Source organism: Vulpes lagopus, chromosome 9, assembly GCF_018345385.1.
Source record: "Vulpes lagopus strain Blue_001 chromosome 9, ASM1834538v1, whole genome shotgun sequence".
Classification (NCBI taxonomy): domain Eukaryota; kingdom Metazoa; phylum Chordata; class Mammalia; order Carnivora; family Canidae; genus Vulpes; species Vulpes lagopus.
The window spans coordinates 78,500,616-78,524,186 of NC_054832.1; positions in this window are offsets into that span (position 1 = coordinate 78,500,616).

Here is a 23,571-nt window from a genome sequence, read left to right on the forward strand (position 1 = left end):
TTGAAATTTACATAATGCAATTTTGTATTATGTCTTATAATTCCCATATGCATTCTTCACTCTTCTTTCTTTTTTCTTTTTACTCCTCTGGATTGGTAATTTCCAATGTCTTCTGCTACAGATCACTGATTCTTTCTTCTGCATGGTAAAATCTACTTTTGAAACTCTCTTGTGTTATTCATTTCAGTTGGTTTTTTAACTTTAGGATTTCTGGATTTTTATTTTCTGTTTGGATAGTTGCTATTTCCTTGTCAAACTTCTTGCTTTGTTTATGCTTCATTTGCCTAATTTTGCTCAGTTATCTGTGCTTTTCTGTAGCTTACTAAATTTTCTTAAGGAGCTTATCCTGAATTCTTTGTCTGACAGTTCATAGATCTCTCTTTCTTATGGTCAATTATTAGAGCTTTATTAGTTTCCTTTAGTGCACACTATTTAACTGATTGTTCATGATCCTTGATTCCTTATGTTGGCATCTGCACATTTGAGTAATGCATTTCTCTTCCAGGCTTTGCCGATTTGCTTTGGCAGAGACCATTCTTCACCACTTTGGGTTTCTATATGTGTCTGCTGGTGATGCCCTTGGGCAGGTGAGACTTGCTTGTATGGTCTATTTTGGGGTGGGCTCTAAGAATGGGCATGGGAGGGAGGATGTGCCCCTGGATGAGAACAGTTGGCTAGAATGGCTGGCTTTGTTCTCTAATCAAGTGAGGCTGAAGGATGTGTTCTGTAATTGCCTGATTTCTCTGGCTGGGCTTACTAAATGGTTGAGACTGGGTACTATATTAGTAACATATGGGCATATGAATTAGCTTCTCTGACCTGGCAGGGCAGCAGGAGAGGACCCGTGACGTATATCGCTCTTTGTTTGGTTACCTGAATCAGGCTAGTGTGTGTATTTAATTCTCTGACCAGGTGAGGCTGCAAGTTTTATTCTCTAATGGGGGAGACAAAGGGCTGTGCTCTCTGTTCAAATACCACTGTGTGAATTGGCTATGTGGTTATGCTCCTTGGCTTTGGGCTGAGGGCTGTATTCAGCAATGAGTGGGGTTATGAATTAGATTTCCTTCCTGGGAGTAGCAAGGGAAACAGCTCTAAAATCAGAAAAGCTCTTTGTTGTTGTTTTAAGATTTTATTTATTCATGAGAGAGACAGAGAGAGAGAGAGAGAGAGGCCGAGACACAGGCAGAGGGAGAAGGAAGTTCCATGCAGGGAGCCTGATGTGGGACTCGATCCCAGGACTCCAGGATCATGTCCTGGGCTGAAGGCGGCGCTAAACCACTGAGCCACCCAGGCTGCCCAGCTCTTTGTTGTTTAAAGCCAACATGAACCTCAAGTTTCCCTGCCAGACAAGAACATTGTATTTGTTTTGCAAATTATTGATTTTGTCTGCCTTTCTGTAGAACTTAACATTGCTAGGCTGCACTGCTTCTAGGAGTTGTCACTCACTCTCCTGGTTAGGTGGGGCTGGAAGACATTCTCACAGTAGGTAGGATGTGCATAGCTGGGGAACCCTCCATGCCCGGCACTAGCTTTGCTCTAGGAGTGATCAGCTCTGCCCCACTGCCTCTGGGCTCAAGGGCTGCTGAGCCACCCAGATGGAGTTGTCTTCATCCCTCCTGGTCTGAAGGAGCTAGAAGACACTCTCCACAGTGAGGGGGGTTGTGACTCCACTCCTTGCCTGGGCATGGGCAAACTGGATTCTAGGACCAGCCAACTTCCCTGTCTGAGGATCAGGAATATCTGCATCTCACCAAGTTCCCTGGTTAGAATGTGTTGCCAACTTGGTTCTGTAGATAAGCTACACCACTGGTTAGGATTACCACTTGGGCTCTGCAGATGGGAATTCAACCTGCCAAGACCCATGTGCTGGTTGGTGCAAGCCTCCACCCTTTCTCTATTGGTGATTGAGCCCCACTGGTTTTCCTACAATCCATTTGGGTGAGAGCAGATCAAGTGGTCCTACAAATTGATCCCAATTCTAGGGGAGGGACTAGTTGTCCCCTATGGGCTCTCCCTTTTTTTGGGGGGGGTCTCTCTTCCATTGGAGGAGTCAGAGGCTCAGGGTGGTTGTGGACTGTCTTGGGGAGGGGCAATGCAGTCAGCATGTAGTCACTTCTCTCACCCTTCCAGTGCAGTCTGTCTTAATCTCTGAGATGCAGGCGCTGCTTCAGCCTCACCCTCTGATGCTAGAATTATCTCAGTGGTGTCTTATTCATGAATAGGTGATGGTTATTCTTCTTGTAAGAGGGAAAGAAGTCAGGAACAACCTATGTGATCATCTTCGTGATGCCACTCTTCATGGTATTTTAGATAAAATTCGTGCCCTAGGAATGAATTACTGGATTTTGAAGATGCTAATTATGATGTAAAGATAGGATACATGGCACATAAGGGCAATTATAACGCAGTCTTCAGGAGTTGACTGGATGCCAGTACCACATTGATTTTTCTGCTTAGCCAAGGGGATAACAGGTGATCAAATAGTCATTTCAGTGGCATGCTGGTTCCGTCTCTGAACTAGGCAGGACACCAATTTTAAAATCCTTCTCTAACATTTTTCAGATGTGGAAATCACTGAACCTTGCTGAACTTTAATTTCTTGATTAGTCGATGTACTTTTTATCTCCTAAAGGACTTTGTAAGAAAGAAAATAAACTGGGAATGTTAAAGCACTACAAAATGGTAAAAGGTGAGGTGGAAATGTCCATTAAAGGAAAGGCTGGGGTGAACTTTTGGCTTGTAACTTACAAGCTACAAAACCTCACACAAGTTGCTTTGAGTTTAGTTTCCTTTTTTGAAGATAGGATTACAAAAATAATCTTTAAAAGTTGTTTTATTGAGTGTATGCAATGTACTTTCTGCAGTGCCTGATCTATCGAAGAAAATACCTAAATGTGAGGTATCATTGTTATTAAAACTGCTATAAATATATATTTCTTAGATGTCATGGAATTCTAAGGCAGTTAAGCACATTATTATCACAGGGAGAAAATTTCAGCAAAGAATTAAGCAAAAAAGGAGAGAGAGAGAAAAATAGAGACATTAAGAATGCTATTTTTATAAAGCAAACGACCAGACTTGGCATTTGTACCTTTTTCCTAAATACAAATGTTATGTACATATGCTGAAGGAGTAAATTGAAAGAAAGGACTTAAAAATAACTTTTAAAGAATAAATTAAAATATATTCTGTTTTAAAAATATGTATTTCCAAAGAGATATCAGTTAGAGATTATAACATCAATTGCTGCAAAATAAATTCTATCAGGTAAGCAAAGAAAAAGACATTGATGACTTCTTTAGATAATCCAGGTAAGACCCCTTGAAGATAAAGTAACTACTTTTTAGCTACTTTAGTAGTTTAAAATGTTAGGAATGTTTATAATTTGTCCTTATTTGAAGATGTCTATGAAGACAATGATGACTGTTCACTGCCAAAGCAGCCTGTCTTTGAACATATAAGATGATGGTATCCACTGCTATAGTTCAGTTGGAAAACCATTCCTGGCACCCTGATGTCTATGGGAATAAGTATTTTTTCCCCTACCGTGTCTTGAAGCTTGAACTCCTAAACAATTTTTTCAGAGTGGTTCTACTCCCCATGTCACCACCTCAAGGCTCTACAGGAGAAATAATCTGTCCCCTGGCAGAACACTGGACATAGATATATTTGGTATAGTCCAAATACAGGCAGAAGAATGTGAAATCTCCCTCATCCTCAGGTACCTGCTGAAAAGTAATTGTGTGACTGGCTTCTAAGACCCCATGTATAGGAAAGTACTTTTTAAGGAGGTGGGACGGTATTTCAATATCCAGTAAGTACAGGGAGCTAATTCTTAGCTGGCATCAGCAGGAGGCAGCAGAGCATGGTGTTAAGAGCATGGACTCCGGCCGTTCTGCCTGGGTGAGAGCCTAGCTCTCCCACCTGGACTTGGTAAGACTTTTGATGAAGAATTTAAACCTCCTGGCCTAGATTTCTTCTGCTAACGATAAGTTAATAAAAGCACTATTTCCTAGAGTTGTTGTGGGTATTAAATTAGTTAACCCATGTAAAGTACTTAGGATCCTACCTAACATGCCATAAGTGCTATATAATTATTTAACAAATCACTGAAGGAAGTACAGGTGGTTTTCTGACGAAAGATATTGTTTTCAAAATATGCAACACACAACTATTAGTTGAATAACTATTTTGAACAATTCATTAACTTGGCAACTATTTACTGAATATCATTAATCATATTACCATTTACTCATATTAATCATCATCATAATTATTATCATAGGATAAAGAAACATTGATTCCAGTCCAGGGAAGTTACAACTACAGGCTGGATTTGCCACTATAAAACTTCAAGATTAAACGTCCACAATTGTGCATGACTGGCATTCCAGTGTTTATTTGTAAAGATCACTTTAATCACTTTACATCATCCCTCAATCAAAGAGAAGGGAGTTTTTGTATCTTTTTGAATGTCATTCACATTATTTTTATTACATAGAAATGTACTCTTCATAATATGCTTCAGTACTTCATTTAATGTTTTACACTGACTAATATATTTCTTTTTCCTCTATGAGTATTCTTTCTTTTACAAAATGGAAAACAGATTGTTTTGAATCTAGACTCTGTTATTTATTTATTATTTATTTATTTTATTTTATTTATTTTATTTTATTTTATTTTATTTATTATTATTATTATTATTTTTTTGCCTAAGAAATATCTATTTTCTATGGCATAAATTTCAGGTATAGCTGAAGAGCATGGGGATTCCTTGCTGTTTTCTTGTGTAGTGCAAGAGATACTACGTATGTGTCTCTGCTTCTTGAGGGAAATCTAACTGCCATCCAGCAAAGTACGGTTCTGTGGCTGTCATGTTACATAAATGGGTTTGTGAAATGCACAAATCTAAAAAGTGTCATGCACATAAATGTGAGCTGTCTTCTCCATAGTAACAACACCCATTCATGATTGAATCAAGGCAAAGGCCAAAACTGACATGGACTTCGGAAAGGGGCACTCTACACTCTGCACTCAGCACAGTCAATTTTTCTCCTGTACACATAGGTGGCATAAACACACAAGTGTGATTTAAACCCTGCACATACATGCATACAAAAAAGTAATCCCAGAAATGAGGACAGCAAGGAAGCAATAACTATTAATTATTGAGCAGCTAGGACAGTCAAATACTCAACTAAGTCCTTCCTCATTGGTAGACCACTCCTAACATACGTGTATTAACACTGCCTCTATCACACATAAAGACACTAAGATTCAGGAGGGTAGAAAAAAAAAACTTTCCAGAGCTCACTAGTTAGCTAGTCACTAAGACTAGGTTACAAACACCGATCTTACATAAGCTAACGCTTACTCTCTGAAATATATGATGCTCCTCAGCATACAGGGGCTAACAAATTCATTATCAATCTCCGTGAGATGATTGCTCTCTATCTTCTTCAGATTAGTGCTTCTTGACACCTGACCTATATTTTATGTATCCAAAGAGTAACTCATAGGCTACATGTTTCCTGCTATCTCCTCATACAGCACAATTTTGAGTATTTTGTAATGCTAATTACATACATAATTATTACAACCAATGCTATTATAATTATATAAATAACGCTATTATATACATGACTATTCAATTACTGAGTGAAAGGATGGTAAAGATAAAATCAGATACAAAATATCTGGAAAATTAAGAGCAAAGGGCAAACATATGGTACTAAGGAAAGCAGTTACATTTATGACAGAAGACAACGCATCAAAAATTCTTTTTACTACGCATAGTATTTTTTCAAGGGATAAATCAATAGGAAATGCTCTAAGATAAATATTTTTAGAAGATATTTAAGTGCCCAATACCTAAGCAAGCCTGACAGGATATATTATTTTCCACCTGAAGTTTTATATAATTTCACCTTCCTCAGCAGCATGATGGGAGTGTATGAAAGCATTGTTTTCTCATCTGTTCTCATTTGGAATGCTCTTTGAGTAATATTCAAGTTAATATTTCTGGGAAACAACAAATACCCACCATTTGCTTCAATGTGGATGGAACTGGAGGGTATAATGCTGAGTGAAGTAAGTCAATCGGAGAAGGACAAACAGTGTATGTTCTCATTCATTTGGGGAATATAAATAATAGTGAAAGGGAATATAAGGGAAGGGAGAAGAAATGTTGGGAAATATCAGGAAGGGAGACAGAACATAAAGACTCCTAACTCTGAGAAACGAACTAGGGGTGGTGGAAGGGGAGGAGGGCGGGTGCTGGAGGGGAATGGGTGACGGGCACTGAGGGGGCACTTGACAGGATGAGCACTGGGTGTTTTTCTGTATGTTGGTAAATTGAACACCAATAAAAATTAATTAAAAAAAATATTTCTGGGTTTTGTATCTTGATCTTCTTTTTTCTACTTTTTGACAGTGTCCTTTGCTGAGGATGTCTCAACACCAACCTTTTCCAAAATGTCTGCTGTTAAGTTGGGGAAAGCTCACAATTTGTCAGGCAAAGAGGCCTGTGAAAATAACCACGAAGACTTAACAAATATGCTGTCTGCTGTCAATTTACAAGGATGTAATTAGGGAGGGAGACTATATAACCTGCCCAAGATCACACACACACACACACACACACACACACACACACACATTAAATTATGATGCTAAAAAAAAAATAAAATAAATAAATTATGATGCTGACAGGACTGTCTGACAGTAGAACCTTATGTTCCAAGGTGGGATATTATTACACAGTCTCTCTAGTGACCCATGTCTGTATTCTATTTTTAACTAGTATTATATCCATTTCTTTATTCCAAATATTAAATCATATATGCTCTCTATGTATCATATATACTAAATATAAATACAGGCTAAATCTAATATACACATTAAATATTTATGTACTACATGTAAATACATAATTCAATTAAAGACAAATTTTGGCAAGCCTAATTTGGCTGGTAATAGTGTCGATCTTCCCATGTCAAACAGCCTTCACTGTTTTCATGAGAACAGGCCTAGTCTCCAGTCTTTCTTTTTAAAGATTTTTAATGTATTTATTCATGAGAGACACAGAGAGAGGCAGAGACATAGGCAGAGGGAGGAGAAGCAGGCTCCATGCAGGAGTCCGATGTAGGACTTGATCCCAGAACTCCAGGATGACATCCTGAGCCAAAGGCAGACTCAACTGCTAAGCCACCTAGGTGTCCCTAGTATCCAGTCTTTTACCTTGTGTATCTTTATCTGGAAGCAATGCTTTTTGGCTATAGCACTCTATAGAGGTGCCTCCCAGGAGCAGTCCTCAAGCAGTGCCTTTTCAGATCTGTTGAATAAACAGACCAATCCCTGTACCTCTTGGACTGTGTGGAAGTATGATTGAAGTGTGGCATACTTTGCTGTTTGCTATAGACTCCCCCTCCCTTAGATTAAGCTCAGTTACACACTACTATTTTCTGCCCTTCCTTAATTTACCTATTCACTTGGCAATGACTCATAAAAGCATCTCTGAAATAAAATATATACATCTAAATCCTTGTATCAGGATCTTCTCAGGCAATTCAAACTATACTATGGCATAAAAATTTAAAATATAACTCTATGATACAAATATGATTTGTACTTTAACAGATAAAGTTTGAGAATGAATAATTAAAATACAATAAAGGCACTAAAAAATAGTCATTATGGTGACATAATACAAAATACACTTTGTGGCAAGAGGTCTTTCCAGAGATAAATGAGGACTTTTCTAAACAATAAGGATTCCAATTTACTAAAAAAACCTGAAGTATTCTTAATTTCTGTAACATAACTTCAGAATAATAGATATAATAATTCTAAATCTGTCTAATTTAGTTTCAAAATAGATATCGCAAAAAATGAGAGAATTAAAAGGAGAAAGCAAAGGTCCATAATCATTGTGGAAGATGTTAAAATGTCTCATAATAATTGAGAAAATCAAAGTAGACAGGAAAACTAGTGCTCACTGATATAAACAATCTGAGTAACACAATTAAGAAATTGAATAACACATTAAGAAATTGTGTAACATTGCTATGAATACATAATTAAGAAACTTGACCTCATTTACACATATAGGACACAATATTGAACAGTGACAGGGTTTATAATTTATAATTCTTTTGAAGTACATATTGAACAATATAAAAAATGACCATATGCTGAGCCATAAAAAAGACTTTCAATAAATATCAAAGGATTAATTTCATTCAGAGTATGTTCTCTAGATAGAGTGGAATCAAGCTAGACATTAATATAATAAAGAGAAAATCATAAAGATCCCAAATCTCTTAAGTTTCAAACAACAAATTTCTAAATAATTTATAAATTACAATATCTATAAAACACACAGGAATAAGAAATATTTTATGCTAAATTATAGTAAGAGCACAACATATCAAAACTTTGTTGGATGCATCTAAAACAATACTGTAGTCAGAAATTTTTAATATTAAATCTCATACACTAAGGAAAAAAGGAAATTTGAAAATCAGTAAGATGTCTTTATATCAAAAAGTTAGAAAAGAACAGCAAAGTTAACACAAAGTACAAAAAAATAATAATAAAGATAAGAACAAAGCCTATGTACTATATTCAAATATGGATCAGGGAAAAAATAACAAAATCCAAAATTTGATTATTTAGAAAAATCAATAAAATTTATTCACTTCCAGCAAATTTGATCAAAAAAGAGGCAGAAAACTCTCAATTATATAAGAAAAAAATAAAAATTAGAAAAGAAAACTCATTGCTATTAGGATTGAAATAGCAGATATCACTGGAAAACTAGACATTTAGAAACATACTAAAATAACATCGTGATAAATTCAATGTCAATAATTTGACAATTTATATGGGATGACAAAAGCATAATTTGCCAAACTAATAGAAGAAGAAATACAAAATGTGAATATCCCTATTCTAACTCATTCTTGTAAATCTTTACTCAAAGAAGATTTTAGTCCTTGGTAGCTTGAGCAGTGAATTCTTTCAAATATTATTTTAAGAAATTACTTTGATCTTATGCAAATTCCACAGATAATAACAATAAAAGGAACATATTCCAAAACATTTTATGAAGTCAACATATGCCTAAAAAAGACAAGAGACAAAAATTTACTAATCAACCTCTGTCACAGACAGATGAAATTAACAAGTTAATGTTCACAGCATATGAAATTATATCCTAATTGAATAGGGTTATTCCACTGAGCAAGTGGCTTCAAATAAGAAAATCAGTCAGTTATAACTCACCATATTAATAGAACATGGAGAGAAATCAAGCAATAATCTTAAAATAATATGATAACCTTCAATACCCAATCATGAAAGAGCTGTTAGAACCCAGGAATAGAAAACGATCTCACCAAATTGGTAAAGTCTGTCTGAAAAATTTAGATTGGACGCGGTCACGTTAAAGTAAAATTACAAAAATAATACAAAGAAATAGTTCTCAGGCTACCAATCACTTCATGTTGCTTTAGGGCCTCTGCATCTGAACATATATCTCAGTCAAGTTTCAGTTGAAGTGTCCATTTTGTTTATGCCTTGCCAATTTTTTTAAGATTTTAATTATTTATTCATGAGAGACACACAGAGAGAGGTAGAGACACAGGCAGAGGAAGAAGCAGGGAGCCGGAGGTGGGACTCTATCCAGGATCACGCCCTGAGCTGAAGGCAGACGGTCAACCGCTGAGCCACTCAGGCATCCCTGCCTTGCTATTTTATTATTTTATTCTTTATGTTACCACATAATCTTCCTTGGTGAATACTGTGATGATCTCCCTTCAGGAATGAAGGACTTTCTCCTACAGTTGTTGGGACTGCTCTACCAGAAAGCCCTCAACTACTTGCCCATGAGAGGAACAACTTCAACTAAGGAGAGGTGCTTCAGCCAGGGTCACCGCCATTCTGATGTGGCATATCCAAGGACCAGCAAGCATGAATGTGTAAACACTATTCTCTCACTCTAACAAGTAACGACTATGAATCTTTTAAAGCTCAGAACCGGGTGCAGTTGGCTGAGGCCTCCACTGAAACTATGTCAGAGCCCCTTTTTCAGTGCATTTGTCCTTCCTTGCCCACCCCTCCTCGGCATTCTCTGATATTCCCCCCATACACTATTCCCCATCTCAGAGCCACCTTCCTGGGAACCCAGACAGCTGCATCTTTTTTTTTTTAATATTTAATATTTATTTATTTGAGAGAGGGAGAGCATGAGCAGGGGGTAGGCAGAGGGAGAGGTAGAAGCAGACTCCCCACCGAGAAGGGAGCTTAGGTGAGGCTCCATCCTGGGGCTCTGAGATCAAAACCTGAGTAGAAGGCAGACGCTAAACTGACTGAAGTATCCAGGCACCCCTCATCTTTATTATTTTTTTGAATGGCTGCCTAACAGCCCATATAAGCACCCTATCTCTACCTCACACATTTGCATTTATTTTCCTTTCTAACATCAAAACACCAAGCACCCAACATCTTGTTGGGCACTGATTTAATATTCCTTTGTATTATTTTCTTAAAGTACATACCCAAGCACGAAATAGATAAATTATATTACAAATACATTATATGTCGTATATGTCAAATATAGATATTCACAAATATATAATTTTCCAAATTTTAATATCCAGTCTTGTTAATATTTAAGACATTCCAATATACTAGTTTAGCAGCTTTCTTAGACTGTCAAATAATTAGATATTATAATTTATATTTAAAATTTGAGAGGGGGGACAGGGCAAGATGATGGAAGAGTAGGGTCCCCAAGTCATCTGTCCCCACCAACTTACCTAGATAATTTTCAAATCATCTTGAAAACCTACAAATTTAGCCTGAGATTTAAAGAGAGAACAGCTGGAATGCTACAGAGAGGAGAGTTTGCACTTCTAACAAGGTAGGAAGACAGAAAAACAAGCAAATAAATAAATAAATAAATATCAAGTGGGGGAGGGGCCCCACAAGAAGCCGGGTTAAAGCCATTGGTAGAGCCTCCAGGAAAGGAAAGCCCAGTCCCAGAGAAAATCCACACTGGATTCTTCCCAGACAGAAAGGCGCTCACAGGGAACTCGGGCAGGACCCCAGGAGGGGCAGTGGAGCCTCCAGTCTCCCGGGGTCACTAACAGAGGAGGGGCGCCCCTGGGGACAGCGAGCCACAGACTGTGGGATGATCTCAGAAAGGGGCTGGAGCCTGTGCCCGGCAGGGCCGGCAGGGCCGGCAGGGCCTCAGGAGAAACTCAGGTGGCGGCTCTGACTAGAGGGGGTTGCGGGGCCCCAGGAGCCTGATTCTATCCCCGCAGGCCCCAGATCCCAGGGAGCCGGGAGACACAGCCCAGGATCGTGCGCTCCTCCAAGACAGGCGGAGACTGGGAGGGCACAGGACAGGGGGGACGATCTTGTCACTGGGCGCCCCCGAGCTGTGCAGATCAGCTCCCCTGCCCCCGGACCATCCAGGCTAGTGCAGACAGGGAGACTGTGGTAGTTACTGCAGGAGCTGACTCCAAGGCTGGAGAGCTGGCTGCTGCCAGTATTGTTGTTCCTCCTGGTCTGCCTGGGACGGATCAGGGCCACCAGGGAACATGGGCCTCATAGGATAAACAGCTCCCACTGAGCGCGGTACCTGACCCGGGGCAGGCAGATCTCCCAGTTGCACACACCTGAGAATCAGCATAGAAGGCCCCTCCCCCAGAACCAGCTGGAAGGACAAGGGAAGAGCAATTCTGACTGAGCAGCACTGGAAAGCTCCAGGGAATGCTGAGGGATTTACAGTATATAGAACCAGGGGTATATATACCCCTCCTTGTCTTTTTTTGTTTATTTATTTTTTTCTTTTTTTTCTATCTCTTTTTTTCCTTCCTTTTTCCAATACAACTCGTTTTTAGCCACTCTACATTAAACAAAACGACTAGAAAGAAGAACTCACAACAAAAGAAGAAATCAGAAATAGAACTCTCTCTCACAGAGTTACAAAATCTGGATTACAATTCAGGGTCAGAAAGCAAAGCCAGAAGCACAATTATAAAGGTACTGGTGGCTCTGGAAAAAAGCATAAAGGATTTAAGAGACTTCATGACTGCAGAATGTAGATTTAATCAGGCCAAAATTAAAAATCAATTAATTGAGATGCAATCCAAATTGGAGGTCCTAACGATGAGGGTTAATGAGGTAGTAGAAAGAGTGAGTGACAGAAGACTAGGTGATGGCAAGGATAGAAGCTGAGGAAAAAAGAGAAAAAAAGTTAAAAGACAATGAGGAAAGGTTAAGGGAAATAAAGACAGCCTCAGAAGGAAAAATCTACATTTAATTGGAGTTCCAGAGGGCACTAAAAGGGGCAGAGGACCAGAAAGTATATTTGAACAAATCATAGCTGAGAATGTCCCTAACTTGGGGAGGGAAACAGGCATTCCGATCCAGGAGATAGAGAGGTCCCCCCCTAAAATCAATAAAAACCATTCACCACATGGACATTTAATAGTGAAACTTGCAAATTCCAAAGATAAAGAGAAAATCCTTAAAGCAGCAAGAGACAAGAGATCCCTAACTTATATGGGAAGAAGTATTAGGTTAACAGCAGACCTCTCCACAGAGACCTGGCAGGCCAGAAAGGGCTGGCAGGATATATTCAGGGTCCTAAATGAGAAGAACATGCAGCCAAGAATACTCTGTCCAGCAAGGCTCTCATTCAGAATAGAAGGAGAGATAAAGAGCTTCCAAGACAGGCAGGAACTGAAAGAATATGTGACCTCCAAACCAGCTCTGCAAGAAATATTAAGGGGGACTCTGTAAAAGAAAGAGGAAGTCCAAAGAAATAATCCGCAAAAACGGGGACTGAATAGGTATTATGATGACATTACATTCATATCTTTCCATAGTAACTCTGAACATGAACGGGCTTAACGATCCCATAAAAAATAACAGGTTTCAGACTGGATAAAAAGGCAAAACCCATCTATTTGCTGTCTACAAGAGACTCATTTTAGACCTAAGGACACCTACAGTCTGAAAATGAAAGGTTGGAGAACCATTTACCATTCAAATGGTCCTCAAAAGAAAGCAGGGGTAGCCATCCTTATATCAGATAAAGTGTATCCCAAAGACAATAGTAAGAGATGAAGAGGGACACTATATCATACTTAAAGGATCTATCCAACAAGAGGACCTAACAAACATGACTATTTATGCCCCTAATGTGGGACCTGCCAAGTATATCGATCAATTAATAATCAAAGTTAAGACATACTTAGATAATAATATACCTATACTGGGAGACTTCAACACCGCGCTTCCTGCAAGTGACAGGGTTTTAAGCACATCTCCAAAGAAACAAGAGCTTTAAATGATACACTGGACCAGATGATTTCACAGATATTTACAGAATTTTACATCCAAACACAACTGAATACGCATTTTTCTCAACTTCACATGGAACTTTCTAGAGAATAGAGCACATACTGGATCACAAATTAGGTCTTAACCAATACCAAAATATTGGAATTGTCCCCTGCATATTTTCAGACCTTTGAAACTTGAACTCAATCACAAGAAGAAATTTGGAAGAAATTCAAACACGTGGAGGTTAAAGACTATCCTGCTAAAATATGAAAGGGTTAAACAGGAAACGACAGAAGAATTAAAAAGATTCATGGAAATTAATGAGAATGAAGATACAATCTTTCAAAATCTGGGATACAGCCAAAGCAGTCCTAAGAGGGAAATACATTGTAATACAAGCATCCCTCAAAAAATTGGAAAAAACTCAATTACACAAGCTAACCTTGCACCTGAAGGTACTGGAACTTCCTTCAGGAAGAAAGAACTGCTGTTCTTTCTCTGCAAATAAAACCTACACCCAGCAGAAAAAGAGAGTTAATAAAGATTCGAGCAGAGCTCAATGAAATAGACACCAGAAGAACTGTAGAACAGATCAACAAAACCAGGAGTTGGTTCTTTGAAAGAATTAATAAGATAGATAAACCATTAACCAGCCTTATTAAAAAAAAAGACTCTAATTAATAAAATCACAAACGAAAAAGGTGAGATCACAATAAATACCAAAGAAATACATATGATTTTAAAAACATGCTATGAGCAGCTCTACGCCAATAAATTAGGCAATCTAAAAGAAATGGACACATTTCTGGAAAACCACAAACTACCAAAATTGGAGCAGGAAGAAATAGAAAACCTGAACAGGCCAATAACCAGGGAGGAAATTGAAACAGTCATCAAAAACCTCTCAAGACACAAGTGTCCAGGGCCAGATGGCTTCCCAGGGGAATTCTACTAAATGTTCAAAGAAGAAACAATACCTATTCTCCTAAAGCTCTTCTGAAAGATGGAAAGGGATGGACTACTTCTAAACTAGTTCTATGAGGCCAGCATCACCTTAATTCCAAAACCAGACAAAGACCCCACCAAAAAGCAGAATTATAGACCAGTATCCCTGATGAAAACAGATGTAAAAATTCTCAGCAAGATGCTAGCCAATAGGATCCAAAAGAACATTAAGAAGACTATTCACCCTGACCAAGTGGGATTTATCCCCGGGATGCAAGGCTGGTTCAACACTTGTAATGCAATCAACGTGAGAGATCATATCAACAAGAGAAAAAAAACAAGCACCATATGATCCTCTCAATAGATGCAGAGAAAGAATTTGACAAAATACAGCATCCATTCCTGATAAAAACTCTTCAGAGTGTAGGGATAGAGGGAATATTCCTCAACATCTTAAAAGCCATCGACGAAAAGTCCACAGCAAATACCATTCTCAATGGGGATGACATTGATGAAACACTTGGAGCCTTTCCGCTAAGATCAGGAACACGACAGGGATGTCCACTCTCACCACTAATATTCAACATAGTACTAGAAATCCTAGCCCCAGCAATCAGGCAACAAAAAGAAAAAAAAAAAAGCATTCAAATTGGCAAAAAAAAAAAAAAGTCAAACTCCCCCTCTTCGCAGATGACATGATACTGTACATAGAAAACCCAAAGGTTCCACCCCAAGATTGCTAGAACTCATACAGCAATTTGGCAGTGTGGCAGGACACAAAATCAATGCTCCGAAGTCAGTGGCATTTCTATACACTAACAATGAGATTGAAGAAAGAGAAATTAACGAGTCATTCCTATTTACAATTGCACCCAAAAGCATAAGATACCTAGGAATAAACCTAACCAAAGAGATAAAGGATCTATACCTTAAAACTATAGAACACTTCTGAAAGAAAGTGAGGAAGACACAAAGAGATAGAAAAATATTCCATGCTCATGGATGGCAGAATTAATATTGTGAAAATGTCAATGTTACCCAGGGCAATTTACACGTTTAATGCAATCCCTATCAAAATACCATGGACTTTCTTCAGAGAGTTGGAACAAATTATTTTAAGATTTGTGTGGAATCAGAAAATATCCCGAATAGCCAGGGGAATATTAAAAAAGAAAACCAGAGTCAGGGGCATCACAATGCCAGATTTCAGGTTGTACTACAAAGCTGTGGTCATCAAGACTGTGGTACTGGCACAAAAACAGACACAGAGATCAATGGAACAGAATAGAGAATCCAGAAATCGGCCCTTAACTCTATAGTCAACTAATACTCAACTAAGCAGGAAAGACTATCCACTGGAGAAAGGGCAGTCTCTTCAATAAATGGTGCTGGGAAAATTGGGCAGCCACGTGCAGAAGAATGAAACTAGACCACTCTCTTGCACCATACACAAAGATAAACTCAAAATGGATGAAAGATCTAAATGTGAGACAAGATTCCATTAAAATCCTAGAGAAGAACACAGGCAACACCCTTTTTGGACTTGACCACAGCAACTTCTTGCAAGATACATCTATGAAGGCAAGGGAAACAAAAGCAAAAATGAATTATTGGGACTTAAGCAGGATAAAAAGCTTCTGCCCAGCAAAAGAAACAGTCAACAAAACTAAAAGACAACCTACAGAATGGGAGAAGATATTTGCACATGACATATCAGGTAGTATCCAAGATCTATGAAGAACTTATTAAACTCAACAGCAAAGAAACAAACCATCCAATCATGAAATGGGCAAAAGACATGAACAGAATTTTCACCAACAAAGACCTACACATTTCCAACAAGCACATGAGAAAATGCTCCGCATCACTTGCCATCAGGGAAATACAAATCAAAACACAATGAGATACCACCTCACACCAGTGAGAATGGGGAACATTAACAAGACATTAACAAGAACATTAACAATGGGGAAACAGCAAATGTTGGAGAGGATGTGGAGAAAGGGAACCCTCTTGCACGGTTTGTGGGAATGTGAACTGGTGCAGCCACTCTGGAAACTGTGTGGAGGTTCCTCAAAGAGTTAAAAATGGAACTGCCCTATGAACCAGCAATTGCACTGCTGGGGATTTACCCCAAAGATACAGATGCAGTGAAACGCCGGGACACCTGTACCCGATGGTTATAGCAGCAATGTCCACAATAGCCAAACTGTTCCCAGAGATAGGACAAACATTATATGGTCTCATTCATTTGGGAAATATAAAAAATAGCGAAAGGGAATAAAGGGGAAAGGAGAAAATGAGTGGGAAATACCAGTGAGGGTTTCAGAACATGAGAGACACTTAACTCTGGGAAACGAACAAGCGGTGGTGGAAAGGGAGGTGGATGGTGGGTTGGGGTGACTGTGTGATGGTCACTGAGGGGGAACTTGATGGATGAGCACTGGGTGCTATGCTATATGTTGGCAAATTGAACTCCAATAAAAACAAACAAATAAAAAGTGTTAACTGTCAAAAAAATAAATAAAATTTGAGAGAAATTAGAATCTCGTTTGAAATTTTTTAACTGGTAATATTGATTTTTTTAAACGTTTATCAAATCCTTAGCAAAGTACATAGGATAAAAACAAAGGCTATGTAAATGTTATATCGATGTAATGTTTTTATTAAGTTTTTTAAAAAGGGCTTATTAATATTTAGTTTTTAATGTAGCTGTTTTTCTAGGAATAAATGATATATAACTTCCATAATTAATTTATAAATGTTTAATAGCATGAATTTATTTTTTTTCATTTAAATTACTAGCATCCTGATGTAATATAGTATTTATTAAAAATAATTTCCATGTGAATATGTATATATTTGGAAGCCTATATGTAATAATTTAACTTTTCATAACCTAATTTATCTATATAAATGAGAGTATAAATACCCACTTTGTAACATAGATATGGTGACTAAGTTTGTTAAGCACCTAGTATAATATCTGGTCTGTAATTGCATTTTGTAGAAAAAGGAAAGGCTCTTGGCCATACTTGCTGGACAAAAATGAAGAGGAACAAACATAGAGTATGAGAAAACAATCATAAAATGATCCTTGACAGAGCAAGGAAGTAGTTCTGAATAAGAGGTAATGAACAACATCCAGAAAATGTGTGCACTAAAGACTTTCTAAAAGAGATAGTTTTCTGTAGGCCGTGGGTCTTGGGGAAACTAGTTATATGAGTTTGCTTATGTAAGACTTTGCAAAGATCAAGTGCTAAGGACCTAAGCAAGAGAATGCTGGTACTGTAGATCCCCACCAGGCCACAGGCCTGAGGGTCCAAATAGATGTAAGGGAACACATAAAGTTCGGGCTTGTGGCACAAGCCTGTCAGGGTAATGGGGCAGCACCTTGAGTACAAGTAGACACTCAGACTTAATGGTACTTGGTGATAATTAAATGGAGGAATAGTATAACTAGATGATTTACATATAAATTCTAGTTAAAGAGTACCTGGGGGAAAATATTCATATTTTGGCATTTGGGTTCATAATAGCATGTCAAGGTATTTAACAGTGAATAATAATTCAAATATAATTAATTTGAGAATATCTATTCTGGAGTGAGAAACCACTCAGAAAATTAGACATGACCCACTCCAGAAGAGGTCAAATAATCAATATACAAAAAAAAAAAAAACCTTGTAAAAATGTGTTTTCAAATAATAGCATTTTAACTCATCAAATAAGTAGCTGAATGTTAGAGATTTTTAAAATCTAAATCTAAAGTCACATAGACTTATAAAATATGTTCCTTGGAATCATACACTAATCTGCATTTGTATTATTTTATAATATCCATGTATTAAAATCAATGCATATTTTTGAGGAGTTATATGGAGACATGCAGCAATGAACTAAAAACAAACAGTGCCTATGCTGATGTGTGGGTGTTAGACTGGGATGATTGGAGCACATATTATAGCTTGTCTATGGGCAAATTCTAGGAGCAATAAGAGGTTGAATATATGGGAAAAGGAGAAAGTATAACTTGGAGGGACATAGAAACTACAGGGAGTTTTAGAGTCAAAAGCAATTGTGTAAGAATTAGCCATAAATAGGAGAAGAGAATGTCCTCCATGGACTCCATTCTCCATAGAAAATAGGCCAAGCAAAGCACAGAAGTCTGGAGTTATTATAAGTGAATTATTCTGAGAGTGTCTGTTCTCTACAGTCTAATCTATGAGCCTTGTACAAATTAGTAGACTTCTGAATAAATGAAAGAATAAATTTTAAAACTAAATTGCCCACATAAAATACTCTTTTAACAGTGAAAATGAAAGCACATGGCTGATTAGCGAAATCATTGATTATGTGTGAAGAATTAATATCTGTTAGTTTGTGAAAATGATTCATAATTAAAGGACAAAGTCTATAAAAATACTAAGTATGTGATGAAGTTTCTATTAGTGTTTGAATTATAAAACTCCTGGAAATTTTATGTCATTGTAATTAATCCCAAACAGTTCCAAAAATAAGGGAATGTCAAATCCCCCAGTTATTCTTAAACTGTGATAGGTGATTCATTAAGAACATTTTGTGTTCACTTTCAGTGCCACTTAGATCATGATAATCAAAATTTGTTGCAGCTAAGCTAGATGACATGGCCATTTGCGGGATATTCTGGTTACTTGTATGTAGCAGGGATACATAGTCTGAAATTTCTGACCCTTTATAATATCTGTGGATGTCATGGCACACCAAACTGAACAAAGCTGATGTTGAATATAATTTGGCTAGTGGAGGAGGAGCTGGAGTTATGTTTGGGTATTGAATGGGCCAGAGCATTCACACTTCGGTGACTGGATGAGAAAGCACAAGGTAAGCCCTCTGGGCTCAGAGTGTCATACACAAAAAATAAAATGTAATTAACTGTGTAAATCTGAAGTTATTTAGTATTTGGAAACACACAGGTAATGGAGATATATGTGTGTGGTTTGATTCCCAGTTCCTACCCGCACTTTGCTTGTGACATTGGTCAAATCATTCAGCCTTTCCAAGCTTCCACTCTCCTTCCTGTAAAATAAAGATTAATAGAGCCTCTTGCAATACTGATAAAAATATTAGAAACAATATATTTAAGGCATTTATAAACAGCGTGAAATATGGTGTAAATTTTATAAATCATAGACACCATTAGGAATAGTAGCATTAACAACCTAATTCTTTTCAATTAATGATGAAGAGGATATAACAGTTCATTCCTAGCAGTTTTAGCTGCCCTTTCTTAAGGAAGATTCCTGCTCAGTCACCAATAAAAATACCTAGTCAGCTTTCATTTTTAAATTTAAATTTCTTTATATTTAAAGTTGAAAACAAACAGTAAGATATGTAACAGTGTCTTCCCTGTGTGCTCACCCCTATGTATGAACACCAGATGCACTACATTCCCTAGGACAATATAATTACTGTTATGTAATTATACTGTTATATCGTTTTATATATATTATATATATATTATTATAAAATAATAATTTTAGAAGACTGATTTTAGCCTCATCTGCTATGTGACTAGAAGTAATTGATGCTGTTTAATGGTTCAGTCCCTGGCTTAGTGGCCTTTTCATAATTTAGGAATAGGCTAATAAAATGAAGATTAGCCTGAGACACAGGGGTGAAGGATCCTACATCCAAAAAATATTGGTATGGACAGATGCCCCCCTGTAACATCTCACTTTGAAATAATTCAAAAATGTGGAGGACAGAATATTAATCATGCTCTACTTCAGGTAAAATTTTAGAATACGAAAAATTAAAGTTTTCAATGGCACTTTACCTTAGGTTATCTTCAAAATTAAACAAGATGAACTATTTTTCTCTGATTGTATCAGAGATACAATGATATATTTGATATCATTTGAAAAACAATGATATCTTTGAAAAACACCCACACATTCAAATATTTTAAAATTTATTTATCAGGGTACAGTTGAAAGAAAAGTCAAATAGGCCAATAGAACAGGATACAGTCCAGAAATAGACATCCATAACTATAGTCAACTGGTCTTTGACAAAGGATAAAGAAATACAATAGAGCAAAGGTAGTCTTTTCAAAAAATGATGCTGGAACAACTGGACATCCATGCACACAAAAATGAATCTAGACAGATATAACAAAAATTAACAAAAACTGACTCAAAATGGATCATAAACCCAAGTGTGAAACACGAAACTATATGACTCCTGGAAGACAATCAAGAGAAAACCTGGATAACCATTAGTATATTGCTATTATTTTTAAAAAGACACTAAAGGAATAACTCATAAAAGAAATAATAAGATGGACTTCATAAAAATTAAAAAGTTCTCTGTGAAAAATAATATCAAGAGAATCAGAAGACAAGTTACAGATTGGGAGAAAATATTTATGAAAGACATCTGACATGGGACTGTTTTCTAAAATATACAAAGAACTCTTAAAATTCAACAATAGGGAAACAAACAACTTGATTAAAATGAGCCAAAGACTAACAGACACTTTGCCAAGGAAGATATACAGATGGCCAATAAGCATATTAAAAGAAGCTCCAGGGATCCCTGGGTGGCGCAGTGGTTTGGCGCTTGCCTTTGGCCCAGGGCGCGATCCTGGAGACCCGGGATCGAATCCCACATCAGGCTCCCGGTGCATGGAGCCTGCTTCTCCCTCTGCCTATGTCTCTGCCCCTCTCTCTCTCTCTCTCTGTGACTATCATAAATAAATAAAAATTAAAAAAAAAATTAAAAAAAAAAAAGAAGCTCCACATCATGTCATCCAGGAATTGCAAGTTAAAGCAATGAGATACCACTACACACCTGTTAGAATGACCAAAATCCAAAACACTAACAATACCAAATGCTGGTGAGGATGTGAAGCAACAGGAACTGTAATTCACTGATGGTGGGAATGAAACACTGTACAGTCATTTTTGAAGACAGTTTGCCTATTTCTTATGAAAATAAACATATTCTCGCAATATGATCCAACAGGCAATGCTTTTTGATATTTACCAAGTGAATAGAAAACGTATGTCCACACAAAAACCTGTACATGGAAAAAGAAAACCTGTACATGGGTGTTTATAGCAGTTTTATTCATAATTGCCTAAACTTTGAAGCAACCAAGACATTCTTCAGTAGAAGAATGAATAAACTATGGTACATTCATACAATGGGATATTCTTAAAAAGTAATTATCTATGAAAGACAGAGAAAGAGGCAGAGACATAGGCAGAGGGAAAAGCAGACTTCCTATGGGGAGCCCGATGCCGGACTAGATCCCAGGACCCCAGAGTCGCACCCTGAGCCGGAGGCAGATGCTCAACCACTGAACCACCCAGGTGTCCCATAGAATGGAATATTATTCAATACTAAAAAGAAATAAACTATAAAGCCATAAAAACATGGTTTTACCTTAAATTCATATTAGTACATGAATGAAGCCAATCTGGATAGGCTACATACTGTGTGATTCCAGCTATATGATATTCTGGAAAAGGCAGAACACTGGAAGCAATAAAAGACTGGTGATTACCACTACAGTAATTGTGCCAATGATAAGCATCAAACCATCTAAGTCCTTTATTGTATTATAATTAACCACTCTCAGGACCCTGCCTACAAGTGTCTCCCTCCCAGAAACTAGGAAAACCTTATTCTAAATAGAAGACTACCACAGCTCTGCAAAGAATACCACCATGTGATGTCTCTTGAGTAAAGACAACACATGCTTTCCTTTGGGGAATTGCACTGGAAAACTTTTGAGCGTGTTTGTCAGTCCTGTGCCAACAATAACTATGCCTTCTCAGTCGGTAAGAAACATACATTTGCATCATGCCCCATACCCAGCATAACAACTAATTAGACTCAACCCAAATTAAAGTCCTTTCCCTGGGAAATTAAATTAGAACTAACAGATCAGATGCAGCTTGAGCTGTTCTCCTTAATGGACATATGACTGACTTCTGCTCTGGCAACTGTGTGGTGGGCAAAGTCATCCGCCATAGAAAGTGGACACCACACATGGAGGCAGTACACCATGTTCCCTGACTCTGATTTCCCACTTCTAGTCTTTCTCTGAATTCTTGCTGCATTCATTAAGTCATCCTTTTATTTTTATAATGAAGTTTCTGGTCTTGATTTTGCCATTTCTGTTGTTTATATTGGGGGGTATTGTAATCAAGAAATAAGCTGATCACTTATAGAGCATAGAGGAGACCAAAGCTAACTCCACTAAAAAAAAAAAAAAGGTCTAGGATTTGAAATTGGGCAAGATATCAAAATTGGAAATTCCTGGGCTGAGATGGAAACATTCTAAAATGGGAACAGAGTCTATGCAGGCAGAGGAGGGGGAATTTGTGGGGGCTTTGGGGGCAGTGATTACTCAGAGATGGGGGTATATGGTATGGAGAACAGTGAGAAAAGGAAAGCTGAAGCCAAACAACGACAACAACAAAAATCAAAAGTTCAGTAAAATAAGCTTTTGGTTTGTTATCCATGGGGATCCACCAAGGTTTGTGGTCATAGCCAGAAAAAAAAAATTATCTTTCAAAATTTTCCACTAATTATTTACTTGCATATTATTCCCTCTATCTTTCCCCTCATTTTTTATTTTTTTAAAGATTTTATTTATTTATTCATGAGAGACACACACAGAGAGAGAGGCAGAGACACAGGCAGAAGGAGAAGCAGGCTCCAGGCAGGGAGCCCGACGTGGGACTGGATCCCGGGTCTCCAGGATCACGCCCTGGACTGAAGGCGACACTAAACCGTTTATGCCACCGGGGCTGCCCTCCCCTCATTTTTTAATATCCATCTCCATGACTGGGATCTTGAAACTTGAATATAATTCAGAGCTACTTTGGAAATGCAAATTGTGGTATGGATTTTATGACCATAATCCTACTATCATCATTCAGTGTGACAGCAAGGTATTTGTTAATAATGACTAGACTATTTGAACTTTCCCCCTCTATTTATCCTATTTTATAAACAACAAACTACATCTCAGAATAGAAGAGTGATTCGTCCTAGACCTTTCAACAAGAAAGTTTTAAAGTGTAGAGACAGGGTTGCCTGGGTGGCTCATTGGTTAAGCGTCTACCTTTGGCTCAGGGCATGATGCTGGAGTTGAGGGATGGAGTCCTATAATGAGCTCCCGGCATGAAGCCTGCTTCTCCCTCTCCCTGTGTCTCTGCCTTCTCTCTGTATCCCTCAAGAATAAATAAATAAAACTTTTTAATTAAA